The sequence below is a fragment of the Chiloscyllium plagiosum genome, unplaced genomic scaffold, assembly GCF_037043375.1.
Source record: "Chiloscyllium plagiosum isolate Xiang-an unplaced genomic scaffold, Cpla_swu_hap1 HiC_scaffold_1, whole genome shotgun sequence".
In the NCBI taxonomy this organism is placed as follows: Eukaryota; Metazoa; Chordata; class Chondrichthyes; order Orectolobiformes; family Hemiscylliidae; genus Chiloscyllium; species Chiloscyllium plagiosum.
The window spans coordinates 126,728,819-126,745,135 of NW_028270139.1; the positions used below are offsets into that span (position 1 = coordinate 126,728,819).

The following is a 16,317-nucleotide window of genomic DNA, read 5'->3' on the forward strand; positions in this document are numbered from 1 at the left end:
AAATCACCTGAGGAGCCAGGAAACCAGATAATCAATGAAGTAGATTCTACAGAGTGGGTTGAAGGAGGAACGTGATGAACAGGGGCTTAGATGTTCATAGGGGGGGAGGGGGCAGCATTCCAGAGCTTGGGGCTAAGGAAGCTGAAGGTGTAGCATTAGTGGTGGATCAACTAAAATAATTAGATGCATATGGACATTTTAGAGAAGCACCGAGCTGGAGAAGATTACTGAGATGGGAAGGAATTTGTAAACAAAGATGAGCATTTTAAAATCAAAGCATTTTGGCCAGGAGTCAATGTACACTAGTGAGAACAAGAGTGATTGATTGGTTTCTTGGTGTGAGTTGAGGCATGCACAGTAGAATTGTGAATACATTTCATAAAAGAAATTGACAATTTGAGTGCTACATATCAGAGATGGAGGTCCAACAGAAACACACCATGTCCAGTGAGGTAAATGGATCTTTCTCTCATCTGAATCTGAAATTTCCACTCAAATGTATGAAGTTTTGTGGAGCAAAGAGACATTTACAAATAAACCCAGCCAAACCCAGAAAACTAGTAAGAATTGAGGAAGATATTTTGGAATGTTATTCTGTCAAAGGGTGGCAATAGTTGATTTTAAAAGTGAGGTTGGTAAGACAGAGCATAACATGATGTTTCTCCTGTGTCATAAATTTAATGGAAGCAAATCATGCTTAAAATGAAAACCCTGTATTAAAATTAATTTAAGGGTTTGATATAGTGAGTGATTTGATCATTACTTTAAAGGGATGTGCCATACTGAAGTATATTCCATTCTTTGATTCATCTTTTGTTTCCGTGATGTTCAGGTGCTTGCTGTAGTGATTGTAATGAGGTCAGCTAGATGGATCTCATAGAATGGAGTTACCTGATTGGACCAGATTAACAGTCTCAATCAGGATGCCCTGGCTGACAAATATAAACAGGAGTGTCTTGCCCCTCGCTCCCCTATTTTGATTTAATCCCTTCCCTCCCCTTCACTGTTTGATCACGCAGCATTGCCCCCTCTCAAGAAGGGCACGGCTTGTCACTGGTCACTCGGTGTTTCCTTTCTTCCTGGTAGTGGAATACAAATAAAGATTTTCACACTTGTTCTTCACTGTATTCGACACCTGCATTCACACGACATTGGTGCTGGGGAAGAATAAGCATTACTGCTGTTAGGCGGTCATGTAGAGGAAAGGAAAAAGAAAAAACAAAGTGTCAGTCAGAAAAAAAAACAGGAGTGCCAGAGGTTCTGTTCACTGAGAGTTGTCTCTGAAGGAGCTAGATCAGTGTCATGGACATTGCACATGTAAATAAAGGATGACTTGGTGACTGGGTACCGGCCTCCATTGAGTCATTCCAGTGCTGCCATGAGAAAAGCAAGCTCCTGAAGAAATTCACGAGCAACGGTCATCTTAGGGTAAGCATTTCTGGCATCATATTGTTATTTGGGAGGCTTGACAGGTTTGATCCTGCTGGTGAAGACTGGGCCCAATATGCGGACTGAATGCATTATTTTCTGCCAGGCAAAAGACATTTGGATCGATGAAAAACGACGAGTAATTCTCCTGATAACTTTTGGACACGCAGCTTTTTCGATTATTAGGAGCCTGACTTTCCCTGAGGCACCAGCTTCTAAAACCTTTCAAGATTTAGTTAAGGAATATTCCAACCCCAAACTACCTCTAGTTCTGAGACGCTATCAGTTTTACTTGACAATTCAAGAATTGGGAATCCATATTGGGATTTTTGACGAGGTTAAGACAATTGGCATGTGACTTTGGTTTAACCCCTAATGAGATGCTGAGACCCCCTTTGGTATGTGAGACTAATGAAGTGACCATGCAAAAGCTGAAACCCAACTGGACTTCAAACAGGCACTACAACTGACTTTGTCTTTAGAAAATGCAGCAAATAGAGCATCTGAGTCAGAGCGTAATCCCGATGGAAGTGAACAACCTCGCCAGGCTGACGGAATTAATGAATACCATTTAAGTGAAGGCAATTGCATAGCCCTACTCAGGACACATCCTGAATAGGTCAGCTCACAACACAACCCCAAAACAAAGCCTAGCCTCAGCCAAGAGGTTAAAACCATCTTCAAGATCTGGGTCAGCTAGCCATTATGTTGCTGCCTAGACAGCAAAAGAGTCTTACGAGACCTAAATGGAGTTAGAGAACTCTTGGGTTGTTAATTCAGAAGAGTACACACCCTGGAAAGTCCACCTACGTCTGGTTTGGAACAGTTAAATTGTTTAGTAACATTCAAATCAGAACCAATCAAAAAAAACGTCTGGTCAAATGGTCATCTGGTTCTAAAGGAGGTCAATACTGGCAGAGCTGTTCAGTGATCGCAGAACCAGTCTTTAATAACATTTGTTCTGGACTCCAATCTTTAACATTGTGCAAGACCTCAGCTAGACTGAGAACTTATACCGGGGACCCTTGTAGATTAACTGTACAACTTCAGTTCCGGTGTCTAGTGAGAAGCAGCTGGTTCAGTTACTATTGATTGTAGTAAAAGGCTCGGGCCCAAGCTTGATGGGGTGAAATTGGTTGAGAAAGATTCATTTGGATTGGCTCAGCGTTTTTGTATTAAAACATGACTGCCTGAGTAAAGTCCTAATTAAATGCCCAGCTGTTTTTCAGGAAGGTCTAGAGACTATTAAAGGAGCCAAGGCCACTTTGCATGTTAACCAGGAAGCAATTCCATGATTCTGCAAGGCCCACCCAGTGCCATTTGCCTTATGGGCAGAAATCAGAAGGCTGGAAGCAAAGGAATCAACAAACCAGTCCAGTTTGTGGAATGGGCAGCACTGGTCTTACTGATTTGTGACGTGTGATGGGTCAGTTCGCCTTTGTGGGGATTTTAAACAAATGGTAAATTACTTCTCACAGCTGGATAAATACCCATTTCCTCTCAGAGGACTGATATGCAAAGCTTACAGGGGGCCTGCCCCTCAAGAAGCTGGACATGAACCATGCATACTTGCAATTGCAGTTAGATGAAGGTTCCCAGACGTATATTACAATTAATAACCATAAGGATTTGTGCCAATGTACGAGACTGTATTTGGGGCATTGTCAGCCTGTGCAGTGTTTCACTGGACAATGAAAAACCTTTTGTGAGGTCTACCCCAGGTCACCATTTATCCGATGACATTCTAATAACAGGGAAGACCAATAAGGGGCACTTGGAGAACTTGGACATAGACCTTAGACATTTCTTCCAGGTGTGCATATGCCTTAAAAGGGAAAAATGTGTGTTCCAGGCACCCCAAGGGACCTGTTGGGCTACAGAGTTGACAATGCCAAATTACACCCTTTGGAAGATAAAGTCAGGGTAATCAAAGGTGCCCGGCTTCCACTTCTGTAACTGAGCTTAGGTCTTTCCTTGGACTATTATGGGAAGTTCATACATAACCTGGCCTCCATCCTAGCACCTCTGCATCTACTTTTTTTTAAAAAAGAAAATTCAGCCTTGGGAATAGTCATGTAGTAATATAGTCAAGCCACAGCTGTCATCCTCTGAGGTACACTCCATAATCCATGAAGTGGAGTCAGGAATTTGAAGGCCAGACATAAAACTCCACTAAATAAAAGAGACAGTTTACTTCAGCAGATGACATTTGGTGTAGGAACCACTGGAATAGGTAAGAGGAGTGGGTAATAGGCATGGTTGATGCGAGGTCAGGTCCAGTGATGTATAAAGTTCAGGTAAGTGTGACGGTCCTGAACAAATTTGTAAACCATATGAAAGCTGAAAACTCACAAATGGTGCGGGAGCAAAACATGTTGGGTCCTTTTCAACTGTTCTGGACCCAGTGGCTTATCTCTCTCAATTATTGAAGATCACCTCAGAATCTGAGACGGACACAAAATGCTTTGGGTGCAAGAGGCGAGCTACTGTGCATTACACGTCATCTGTATCGGAGGGAGAGTTGGAGGAACCTGACCTCAGGAGGAGCTACAAAGAAAAGGAGCTGGCCTATGCCCTTGGACTCAGAATGGAAGGGATGATGTGATTGTCCCAAGGTCAGCCAGATACATCTCGTGAATTCCCTGATTAGGGTTATTAATCTGGTCCAATCAGGGAGTCCTGGCTGACAGATATATACATCCTGTTCACTCTGAGAGCTGGCTCGGAGGAAGCTGGATCAGTGACAAGGATTTTCCCGTGTTAATAAAGTGTGACTTGGTTACAGGATGCCAGCCTCTATGGAGTTATTTTACTTGCGTTGATAATATATTTTGATCGTGGTGCTGTGATGAGCAGCATCTTTTGTATGTTGACATGATTTTAAGAACTACTTACAGGCTTGTGATTGATGATGAAGAAAGCAGAAATATCCAAAACGTTTTGTTGACTTGAGGTAATTTATGTATTTAAATACAGTTAAGGGAACACTTAATAATTGTCTTAAGTAAACACAAGTTGAAAGTCATTTTTTTTGTACTTCCCATCTGTTAACAGTAGTCTATTTACTGAGAATATATTTCACAAGAATAATTTTTAAGACTCTTCCAAAACCACCTGGATTTCATATTTTGTTGCCTTTAAAGGCTGTATTATATGATGATCACACTGTTTTATTTTAATTTTTGACTTTTTGTTTCCTCCCCTTCACACTTGGAGGAGTGGACTCTTGGATTATAGTAGGTAATCATGTGCAGGCTGTTCTTCCAGGGGTCTGCTAGACTGCTTGCTATTTGAGCATTGCTAAATCAGGATCTGATGGGGTAATGCAGTTTGGCCATCTGGATAGTGTCTAGTCATTGAAGCCAATTTCACAGGAATGTTTCCTGTATGTTTGAGCTGGCATCAGGAAGGTTTTTTGATGGTCCTTTCATGGAATCCAGAGCATGTAGAAGAGATATTGTTAATGGAATTTCTCTAACGCTTTGCTGATGCATATTCCACATAATTGCTGAAGTACAGGAGGATGGTGGCAACGATTGCTCTGTACACTTGCACTGACTTGTGACGTTCTTGTCACGTAGTTGCTGCTGTAATTGTGTAGAAGGCTTAGCTGTTGCATCTGATCTGGTGTTAAATCTTCTCGTCAGTGGTGGCTGTTTCAGAGAAGTATTTGCCAAGAAATGGGAAATGCTCAGTGTTCCCTGGGCTTTCCTCAAACAAAAATGAGAGGTTGAATATTTCACTGAACAGGTCTGCATTTAGTTTTGTTTGAGCAAATTCAAGGAAAGATCGAGTTTCTCGTATGCAAAATTGAAGAAATCAAGAGTGACTTCCTGTCTAATGGAGTGGGTAGTGTCACTGGAGTCATGTGTAGTCATCTGTAAACTGTGTAGACCATGTTTGTCTCTGGTGGTCAGTTACATTTTGTCATGGAGGCAACTGAGAATGAAATGTCTGTGTTATTGAGTACTGAATCCAGAGGATACATGATAATTTGAACAGCCACCATTGGGTAAATAGTATACTTTCTCTTGATATTCAAAAGGATTATCATCACTGAATTCCTCAACCACAACAGTTTGAGAGTTACCGTTGACCAGGAACCCAAGAAGCAATCGAAGCCTACATTTTCTGCACCAATGAACTTCTGATCCTGAAAACCTTTTTGTTTTAATTCACTTGTGGGATGACCACCATGTACAAGCCACAAATCAGGAGCATGATGCAATAGTCTCAACCTAGATAGAAACAGGTCCAGCAGCATGAGAGAAACAGGACAGCCTCCGGACAACTCAACTTGCTTGATTTGCATGCCATCCACCACCTTTTTAAAAAAAAAAAATACTCCTGTACAATGACTACAGTATGTACCATCTACGAGATGGATCACAGCAGGTTGTCAGCACCATCCAAATTCATGATGTCTGCACCTTGGAAAGAAAACTCAGCAGGAGCTGGGAGCCCAGCAAAGGGTCACACATATCCTAACAGAGAGCTATCCCCTTCCTCTGTTGTTACAGGGCCATAACTCTTGAACTCCCCTCTGTCCAAAAAGCACTGTCCATTCTAGCAATAAGTCGTATTCTTGCCAGTGATTCACGTGCATGGGGAAAAATGATGCAGATATTTCTTCTCTTTCGACACCCTATTATTCTGGACACCACACTTGAGGAAGTGTATAATGATCTTTAAAAGGGTGCAGAGGGTATTAAACAGAATGGTTTCAGGATTGATGTTTTTTGTCGACAAGGTTAGGTTGCAGAAGTTGATGTTCTCCCTGGAACAGAGTAGATAGAGGTGAGACTTGACAGAATGGGACATGTTTTTGAAAATTAGACAAGGAAATCTGTATCCATTGGCTCAGGGTATGAGAGCAAGGGGACACAATTTATATTTTGAGAAAGAGATGCAGAAGGAATATGAGTAACTCTTTCGCATGCAGTGAGTGTTAATGACCTGGAACTCAGTGGTTATGAGCATGATGGAAATTCATAAAATGTATAAGCAGATGTAGCCCATTCGATCCATTGAGCTTGCTCTGCTGCTCAGTGAGATCATGGCTGATTTGACAATCCTCCGCTCTATTTTCCTGCTTTTTACCTTCTCAATCTTGAACATACCTCATGTCCCAATCTCTACTGCTCTCTGCAGTAAAGAATTCCATATATTCTGAGAAGAAACTCTCCCCTCATCTGTGTCCTAACTTGGTGATCCCAAACTCTGAGTTTATTCCCTCTGATCTCATGAGGGAAGCAACCTTTCTACATCTGCCCTGTCATGCCCCCTAAGAATCTTGCATGTTATAATTGGATTGGTTCTCCTACTTCTAAACTCTAATGAGTGCAGGCACAACCTACTCAACCTGTTGTCCTAAGACAATCCCTCTCTATCCAGACGATTGATAACTTCAAAGGAAATCGGATGAATACTTAAAGGAAACAATTTTGTGGAGCTGTGGGGAAGTGGAACAGATCGGATTGTTCCATGGAAAGCTAGTATCAGTTCAATAGATTGAATAGTCTCCAACTAGGTTTTGACCTACCAATCCAAGAACCTTGCATCAGTTCCTGAAGAAAGTCATGCCAGTGTTGTGTCTTCCCCAGAACTAAAGATGAAGGAAGGCAGGATGGGTATCATGGGTGTTGTCTGTAAGGGCTAGAGTCAGGAGCAAAGGGGTGGCTATCAGTTTCAACCCTCTGCCAAATAAAAGCACCTCATAATGCCAGGTACCTTGATCAGGCATGCCTTCCAGGAGAGGAGCCAATGGTATTTTCTGAGGAACCTTTAATTGATACTGGAAAGACCAGCAATCACTAATTCATTCTCTGAGCCATCTTTAAATTGCATCATAGGTGTCATTTTCAGCTCATTAGTCAACTTCATTGTCATCCTGCGCCGAGGAATCCCACATGGGGCCCCTTCTTCCGTCTAACTTCAGCAGAGAAGTTTTACTTGGCTTCTCTTGGGCTTAAGTGGGCTGTCATGTCACCTATCACAAAAGCTGCATTAAATCTAGTCCTCTGTCTATCTCACTCCACATAAAAAGGAGGAACATTAAATAATGCTGAAAAGAGATGTGAAGTTGATGCTCCTCAAATTGTGATATGGAGCAGAAGTTAGCTCATTTCTTAAGTCTTTATAGTTGTTTGCGATGTGTTTTTTTGTACTAAAATCGACAAATTATTGTCTTTTAGTGTAAACAGAAAGAGAATAAACACTTAAAAGGAAGGGAGACTTTTGTTTTGTCTTTCAACTTCGCCAATTTAATAGATCTAATTAGAGCTTCCACCAACAATTGTATCAATCATCGTGAAGTGGTCTCTGATACTGATGGGCTGATCTGAAAACTGCACAAATACATCTGACCAGAAGGGGGTTAAGCATTCTGTTCAGATTTGTTGATTTTCCTTTTCATTCCTCAGCTGAATCTTCCACAACAGCCAGCATTTGTAGCTAAGTAGTTTACCTGCTAGTATGTGATTTGGAGAGAGAACAAAAATTAAGTTGCAACTTTATTCTCTTCATTATTTTTCTCAAATGCAAAATAAATTCTGAATGTTTTTAGCATGATGAAATTTATTGGGAGTTAATATTTTTGGATCCACTCTTTTGTTCAAAAAAATAACATTTTGTATATTGTGATGTGATGCATCTTGTAAAGGGCAGATGGTGAGCAATATAAACTTAAGTTTTACAGTTATGAAGGGGGTGTGGAACTGGAAGGAACTGGGAGTTTGCACATGCACATCTTTGAAGATGGTAGGACAGGTTGATAAGGCTGTTAGAGTTGTTGGCTTTATGAAAAGAATCAAAAGGAATGAAGTAAGGAAGTAAATCTTTAGATAAGCATAGCTAAAGTTTTTTATATAATTCTGGGTGCCACACATTATGATGGACGCCAAGGCCTTAGAGAGAAAGCGGAGAAGATTTACTTGAGTTATGCCAACTTTGTTGACAGACCAGAGAAGCTGGTTCTTTCTGTAACTACTTAAGAGAGAAGTTACAGAAAGATTTCTTAGTGTATTGCAAATAATGAACTATTTTGTTCGCATAAATAGGGAGAAGCTACTTCCACTGCAATAAGTTGACGAGCAGAAGGCTGGAAGAACACAGCAAGTTCGGCAACCTCAGCAGGTGGAGACGTTGACATTTCGGGTATAACCCTTCTTCAGGAATGAAGGTGGTAGGGGAAGCTGCAGATGAAGAGAGGAGTTGGAAGGGTTCTGGGTGGGCAGAGGGGCAGATTGGTAAGGTAGTGATAGGTGAATAAAGGTGGTGGGCATGATCAAATTGGTCGATGGGAGGAATGAATTTGGTTGGTAGCTGGAATTAAGCGTTGATAGGTGGAATGGAAGGGAGGGGAAGGCCTGGAAAGGGAGTCAGGGAATGGATGTGAAGATTATTTAAAACTGGAGAACTCAGCGTTGAATCCTTCAGGCTGTAGGCTGTCTAGACAGATGATGAGGTGTTGTTCTTCCAATTTGGGGTCCAATTCACTGTGGCAACGGAGGATGCAGAGGATAGATATGTTGGAAAGGGAGTGAGAAGGGAAATTGAAATGAGCAGTTGCCAGGAGGTCAGGCTGGCTCTTACGGGCCCAGCTGAAATGCTTGGTGAAATATTCCCTTAGTTTATGGTTAGTGTCACCGATGTAGAGAAGACCACATCGCGAGCACTGGATACAGTAAACTAGTTTGGGGGAAAGGCAGGTGAATCGCTGTTTCACCTAGAAGGACTGTTTGGTGCCCTGGATGGAGGTGAGGGGGCTGGTGTGCCGAGAGATTTTGTATCTTTTTTGTTTACAGGGAAAGGTACCTGGGGGTTCAACGGGGTTGATGGGGAGAGTGGCGCTAACCAAGGACTGTTGAAGGGAATGGTCCCTGCAAAAGGTGGGGAGGGGAAGATGTTCTTGGTGTTGGGATCTAGTTGGAATTGGCGGAAGTGTTTGACAATGATGTATTGGATGCGAAGACTAGTGGAGTGGAAAGTGAGGACAAGAGGGACCCTGCCTTTAATATGTTTGGAAGGGGAAGTGTTTAGAGCAGTGGAGCAGGGAATGGAGAAGTTACTCCTGATTATGGTCTTCTCTACATCAGTGAGTCCAAACATAAACTAAACATCTCATCCGGGCCCATAACAGTCAGCCTGATCTCCCTGGTCACCATCCATTTTAATTCCCCTTCCCACTCTCTCCAGTATGTCCATCCTCGAGGTCCTCGATTGCCACAGTGAATTGGACCCCAGATTGAAGGAGCAAAACCTTATCTTCCGCCTGGGCAGCCTACAGCCTGGTGGACTCAACATTGAGTTCTCCAACTTTAAATAACCCATTCCCTGATTTCTTTTCATTCCTCCTACTGACCCTTCCTTCCAGCTGTCAAACAGGTTCATCCATCCCATTGACCAACCAGGCTGTATCCTCTACCTGTGTTCACCTATCCCTACGTCACCACTCCGTCCTTCTCCCCACATATAACCCTTCTCCCCACCTGTAACCCTCCCCCACCACCCTTTTTATTTGTAGCTCCCCCTACCCCACTCCCAGCCCTAAAGAAGGGTTGTACCTGAAACGTTGACTTCTCCACCTCCTGATGCTGCCTGGCTAGCTGTGTTCTTCCAGCCTCCTGCCTGTCTACCTTAAATTCCAGCATCTGCAGGTTTTTTTTTTGTCTCCATTGTACTACGGTCATAAATGAGAAGACAGAGATTTAAGATTGTTGGAAAAATATTTAGGGGTAAATGAAAAGAGAGTTATGATAATTTGAAATGTGCTCTTTGAAAAACATGGGAGAAGCAAATTCATTATCTTACAAGAGGAAATTAGATAAATGTTTCAAAAGGGAAAATTTACAGAGCAATGAAGTGCAAGCAGAGCAGTAGGACCAATGGAATAACTCTGAATTTCAAAGAACAGGTACAAACATGTTGGGCTGAAAAACCAGCTTCTCTGTTTTACATGATCCTACTGCCTTTTTATTTTGATTTTAAATGGTACTCTTAAGAAATTGAATGAAGTTGAGTGCAAGCATTTAAAGAAACCTTTGAGTTCATATATGATTTTATTTATGGAGAAGCTACAAAAATCACAAATTTAGATCTTCCAGATTTACTTGACATTAAAAACTGGCAAACTGAAAATTTATTGCCATTCCATTGTGTCGGAAACGTCTTTGGAATGTAAGCGTGAGTGTTGAGGATAGATAGCTTGTGCTGTGTGTGAGTCAGCCGTGCCTCTGACCCTTGCTCTAAGGCTTTCAGTTCCTGCAGCAGCTTGTTTCTGTATATCCTGTTTCTGGAGGTCAAGGCAAGGGTCGTTGGTTTTGGGGAGCAGATTGCTGACAATATCCTGCCTGCTGCAGGTGGTTCGTGCAAATAAACTGGTGTTTAGACTTCTGGCCAATGACTGAGAGAGAGGATATGCAGACCAGTTTGCCTTTCAGCACTTTTCCAGCTACTCTGACAAAAGAAGTAGCTGTTTTATTATCAATTTCATGTTAAAGATTCAAGATGTAATGGGATGTCAAGATAGAAGCTTGTTAACAATTTGATTTGATGTCCCAATTTAAACTTTGGTTTTTTTTGCTAAATTAATGTCTTGTTCGATTTGGTGTTCTTCCTTCCCTTCTGTAGACATTATTCCTAATAAATGCTTGAGTGCTATCTTGAAGACTGAAACCTTTCTGAGAATATGAATACAATATGGTGAGCTTTAGTTCATGATATGGAGGTGCGGTTGTTGGACTGGGTGAACAAATTCAGAAGTTACACAACACCAAATTTTAGTCCAACAGGTTTATTTGAAATCTCAAGTTTTCGGAGTGCTGCTCCTTCATCAGGTGGACTTCACTGAATAAACCTGTTGGACTATAACCTGGTGTTGTGTAACCTTGAGCTTTAGTTTAGGCAGGATTGGTGCATGGTTTCCAACGATCACATCTGGAAAACACTCAAATTCTGCTTTGAAAGGCCTTTTGTGGCACTGTTGTACTACTAAGCCTCTGATGGTGTCTTATTGTTGTCAGGCCTTTGTCTTGGGCAGCTCCTGTCATCTATCAGGCCTGAGCAGTTGCTGGGAAAGGTTATGTAGGCAGACAGTGGTGGTGAGGGGAGCTTGGATGACCAGGGGAAGTACGGTGCTGCATCTAGCACACACTGTCCACAGCAAAGGGACCTAACTTGTGCACTTCACTTCAGCTGCTGGGTTTTCTGAGCCCTGGGAAACCAGTCTGACTACAATGCAGTCTGCTCAACAGGTCAAATCCAACACTGCCAGCTTCATTAACTGGTTTAAATTCCCACCTCCACCTCCTAGGAATGGACTAGTTGTCAGCACCTTCTTTGTTTCGAGACACCTTGCATGTGGGTGGTTTAGAGTTAAGGTTTAGATTTTAAAAACTTGTGCATATGATCTGTACCCCAACAAATTTTTGTGTGCTAAAATTCCAAGAAGTTGTCTGTTCTGGGGAATTATAAGCATCAGACTTTGCCTATTACACCCTGGAAATGCTCAGGATTGTTTTACATAATGTAAAGCAGATAAAGGCAAAAAAAACAGAAAGTATCTCAACTTGGGCTCAGTCCATATCATAAATATGAATATCTGTGAATTAGACATCAAGATTGAATTACATTCTGGGCTTTATTTGGGGAAGTCTGTGTGTTTGTTATTGTGGAAAACAATTCATTTTACGTGCCATATTTGCTATTTGTTTTCTGTGGTCTCATCCTGTTTTTTTTTCAATTTTGGTAACTAAAAGTGCATTCATTATTTTTCTTCAGATGAAGTCTTTGGCTTAATAATTAAAAACCCTAAATGTAACTTGTTCTCGTACTGACATGCCGAAACAATCTTGACTGCATAGATCTGAGACCAATATTGTCAAATTGTTAAGGGATGATGATATCTAATTTATTAAGCAAAAAAATCCTTATGACCTCTTTGGCTATATGTCTTTCATGAAAACAAAAACAGCTCCTTTATATGTTTAGTAGGCTTTATAAACTGGAGATCTTAACTATCCCCCCCCCACCCCCACCCCCGTGTTGACAGCTCTGCAACTGCTATCACATTGTCAATGTTTATATAGAGATATGTATGTGTAGATATACTAACCGTGATTATAGAGATGGAATTCAAACTTTCATTAAAACAATCAATCATATTACAGTTTTGAACAGTTACCATATTCGAATTTTTCAGAGTAATTTTAAAACAGAGGATAATACAGGGTTTTCTGCCTCCTCAAAACATTTAATCTCCTTTACTAAAGAGCTGTATGTATGAAAGGTGAATTTATAATTGATTGTACAGTGCTGTTTTGCAAACACTCAAACCTCTGCTGATTAGTATTAAAATCTACATTTTCCCAGTAGACTAATGATAGTTTATAAATTTGGCTTTGCACTAAAGGAGCTGAAGTGATGGTATCTTCTTGGGATTTAAGAGCAGAACAAAACAGGGATCTTGTATCTTTTAGCCAAGTTATTAATATACATGATGGAGAGCGTAGAGAGTTTGCAAGTGACACAAAGTTTTATGGCACAGTAAGTAGCGTGGATGGAAGCAGGGATATTGTCAGACTAAGTGAGTCAGACTCAAGAAGCTAGACACCATCCTGGACAAAGCAGTCTGCTTGATTGGCACTGCAACCACTCCCTCACCACCCCGCTCACTGGGAGCAGTGTGTACAATTTACAAGATGCACTACAGAAAGTCCACCAAGGATCCTCAGACAGCACCTTCCAAACCCATGACCACTACAATCTAGAAGGAGAAGGGCAGCAGATACATGGGAACACCACCACCTGCAAGTTCCCCTCCATCGTTCCTGAATCAAAGTGGTGGAGCTCCCATCCAGACAGGATTCTGGGTGTACCCATACCAAATGGACAAAGATGGTTCAAGAAGGTGGCTTGCTACCAAATTCTCAAGGGCATCTACTGGGAAAAAACACTAAATACTAGCCCAGTCAATGATATTTGAATTTTGCAAAGTAAGCATAGTTTTGGTAGTAAGATTCTAGTGTGGGGTCACTATTCCATCTCCTTTGGTTCTGGGAATTTCTTAATTAAGCATCTCGCATATGTGGAGGATTGATCTACATTTCCATGAAAATGAATCACCGAAATCTAGTCCGCAGTTACAAACATAGTAATATAAATATGGGAGTCGGTAATTTAACCCTTCAAACTTGCTCTGCCATTCAGTACAATCATTCATCTTAGTAACCTGTTCCCAATTTCTCCCCATAATCTTTGATCCTTTTTAACCCTAAGAACACTATCAAATTCTTTCTTGAAAATGTTCAATGTTTTGGCATCAAATGCTTTCTGTGGCAGTGAATTCCACAGACTCACCACTCTTGGGTGAAGAAATTTTTAAAGAACAAATTACAGAATCAATAAATTAATTCTTTTGTGAGGTACAGTGCAAGTTCACTCAGTTGATTCTGTCACTTAAAGGGTGCAATTATTAGGATTGAATTCACAAAAATGGGTTTTTATTCCCTTGTGTTAGAAGTGTTAAAAATGGTAAAATGAGTTCAAAAGCATTAATGCAAGGAAGCGGTTTCCTCTGATGTGGAAATACAGACCAAGAGAATTAATGCTTTAACACTTAGATTGCTCTGCACAGTTTACTCCTCTGTCCCCAAAAAGAGTGAATGCTGGATAAAAATTGATATATTTTTTTTAAATCCATAGCCTTTTATTAGGCAAGACTGTCAAAAATATGGAGTAAATGGATTTGAGGCTAGCTGAGTGACAACAGGTTTGAGGGGCTGAATGGGTAACTTCTGTTTCTAAATTCTTATAACATTGGGAGTAAAAAGCAAGTTACATGAAATTACTGCCTGGAATGGCTGGACATCACAAGTATGCTTCTGTTACATTACTGTTCCATTACACAATGCAGTTTACATTGGTGAAAAGCTAACAGCAATAATCATGGAATTTAGTAGCCTTTTTAATTGACTGCATAACAAGAAGATGTCAGATAAAGAAGGGTTCCAACCACAAGAGTAACTCTACTTTGTAATGCCGTTAAATAAAATTCTGTGATAGAGTATCACAGGAGTTAATTTATCATGGCAGTTTTTCAGACTATTTCAGTAAAATCGTAACTTCCCCAAAAGCTAACATTTTCATAAAAGGGAAGTGAGAAGACTTTTTAAGTATGCACCATGCCTGGTTGTGATTTGTTTGTAATGACACCGTGATTTATAATATAAACTGCACGCCTGTTTCACAGTGAAGCAGAAGGAAGTTTACAGTTTGATGTGGATTTAACATTTAGCTTGTCGGTACTTTGAGATATTAAGCTGTTGCAGACGGCCAACAGCATTACTGCACTGAGGGAAAACTTGATTTCTTTTTACAAAGTAGCGTGATTAAAACAAAACTCTTATTGAGAAACAAAGTTGAAGTGCCTACAAGGACATTTTCAAGGTCAAAAAGGGTAGGACAGAAGATGCAGTAAAATCAAACACTTTTCAAGTGACACAAAGCTTAGGCTTTAAAATATTGCAGCAAGAGAAGGAAACGAGGCAGGTAAGGAGTTCACAATGCTGGGGAAGAATAATTTAAAGTAGAAGCTAATAAAATGCATCTTTGCCATGTTAATTCAAGTTTCATGATTTAAAAGCTTCCACACACACAGATCATGATCTAATTGTTCTGCTTTGTCTTAGAAGATTCTATGTGACTGTGATGCGAATGTTTGTAAACTACTAAGGATATTCTGTGCTCACAGAGTTAAATTGTTGGCAGATAACTCGGCACCATTTCTGACTATTGTATTTGCTTATCGATGTGTTTCTTGATATTTTTACTTTTGTAATTAAAAATGAAATATGGCTGGTAATGGAGGTCAATTTCACATTACTCATTCTCCTTTCTCACTTTGTTTCTTTGTTTGGTCGTTGGTGGTATCTGATTTTTAAAATAATTATTACTGATGGGGGTTGCTAATTTCGCTTTTCTTCCACTGCTCATAAGATCTTCAGAGTGGGACGAGAGGAGGCTGGAATTGAATTTAAATGTAGAGAAAAGTCAAACATTAGGAGTGCCTTTTTTTCAAAGAAAATGTATACATATTTAAAGGTGGGATTAAACAGTTTTTTTCTGTCATATTTTTGATCTACACTATTTCCATGACGTGAAAACGGGCATTGTTGTATTTGGGTTATGCGTGCTCATGGTGTGCGCAAAACATATTTGCTTTTTATTTTAGACTTTCAACTTCTGTGAAATCAATTGTATCTATTCCTTTGGGAGACCTCTTTGCTGATGGCTGAAAATTTCTTGAGAATTGTCTCTCATCTTCACAAGAATTTTCATTCTGGCCACCATTTTGTAGGTTCCTTTTAAATTTGGGTTTGCTTTATGCAAAATTGAACTGACAGCAAAATTGCTGACTACAATCTCTGTCTGAAACAAAATACTGATAGACGTCTACTGTAAACCCAACTAAGTTTCAACTGCCAAATCTTATGACTGTCCAGAATAAAATCAACAATTTTCATGAGGAGAAGAGGGATTTCAAGTAGGTTCACTGACTTGACTTCATCTTGGGGACCTCCATTTTCAATCCATTTAAGGCCAGGCATAACATCTAATATTGTCAAAATTAGATTGGTGCTGGAAAAGCACAGCAGGTAGGCAGCATCCGAGAAGCAGGAAAATCGACATTTTGAGCAAAAGCTCTTCATCACCTGCTATGCTTTTCCAGCACCACTCTAATCTTGACTCTGATCTCCAGTATCTGCAGTCCTCACTTTCACCTATAACATGTAATGTTCCTGAAAGTGGTTTCCAGATCACTTAGTTGCTCCAATTAGAACACAAAGGATCGCACACTAGTGATGATGTTTTGAAAGAGTAACACGCATT

The 16,317-nt window shown here is 40.6% G+C and overlaps 1 protein-coding gene across 6 annotated transcripts in view; it reads left to right on the forward strand.

Annotated features, from left to right (window-relative positions):
• tcf4 (transcription factor 4) overlaps positions 1 to 16,317 on the forward strand; it is a 618,789-nt gene that overhangs the window by 311,005 nt on the left and 291,467 nt on the right. The window contains exon 1 of one of the 6 annotated variants that reach the window (XM_043674421.2): positions 14,705 to 14,976. The exons of the other annotated variants lie outside the window; for them this stretch is intronic. The gene's annotated coding sequence lies outside the window, so the exon portion shown is untranslated. Of the gene's footprint in view, positions 1 to 14,704; positions 14,977 to 16,317 lie in introns of those variants that run through there. 6 annotated transcript variants of the gene reach the window in all.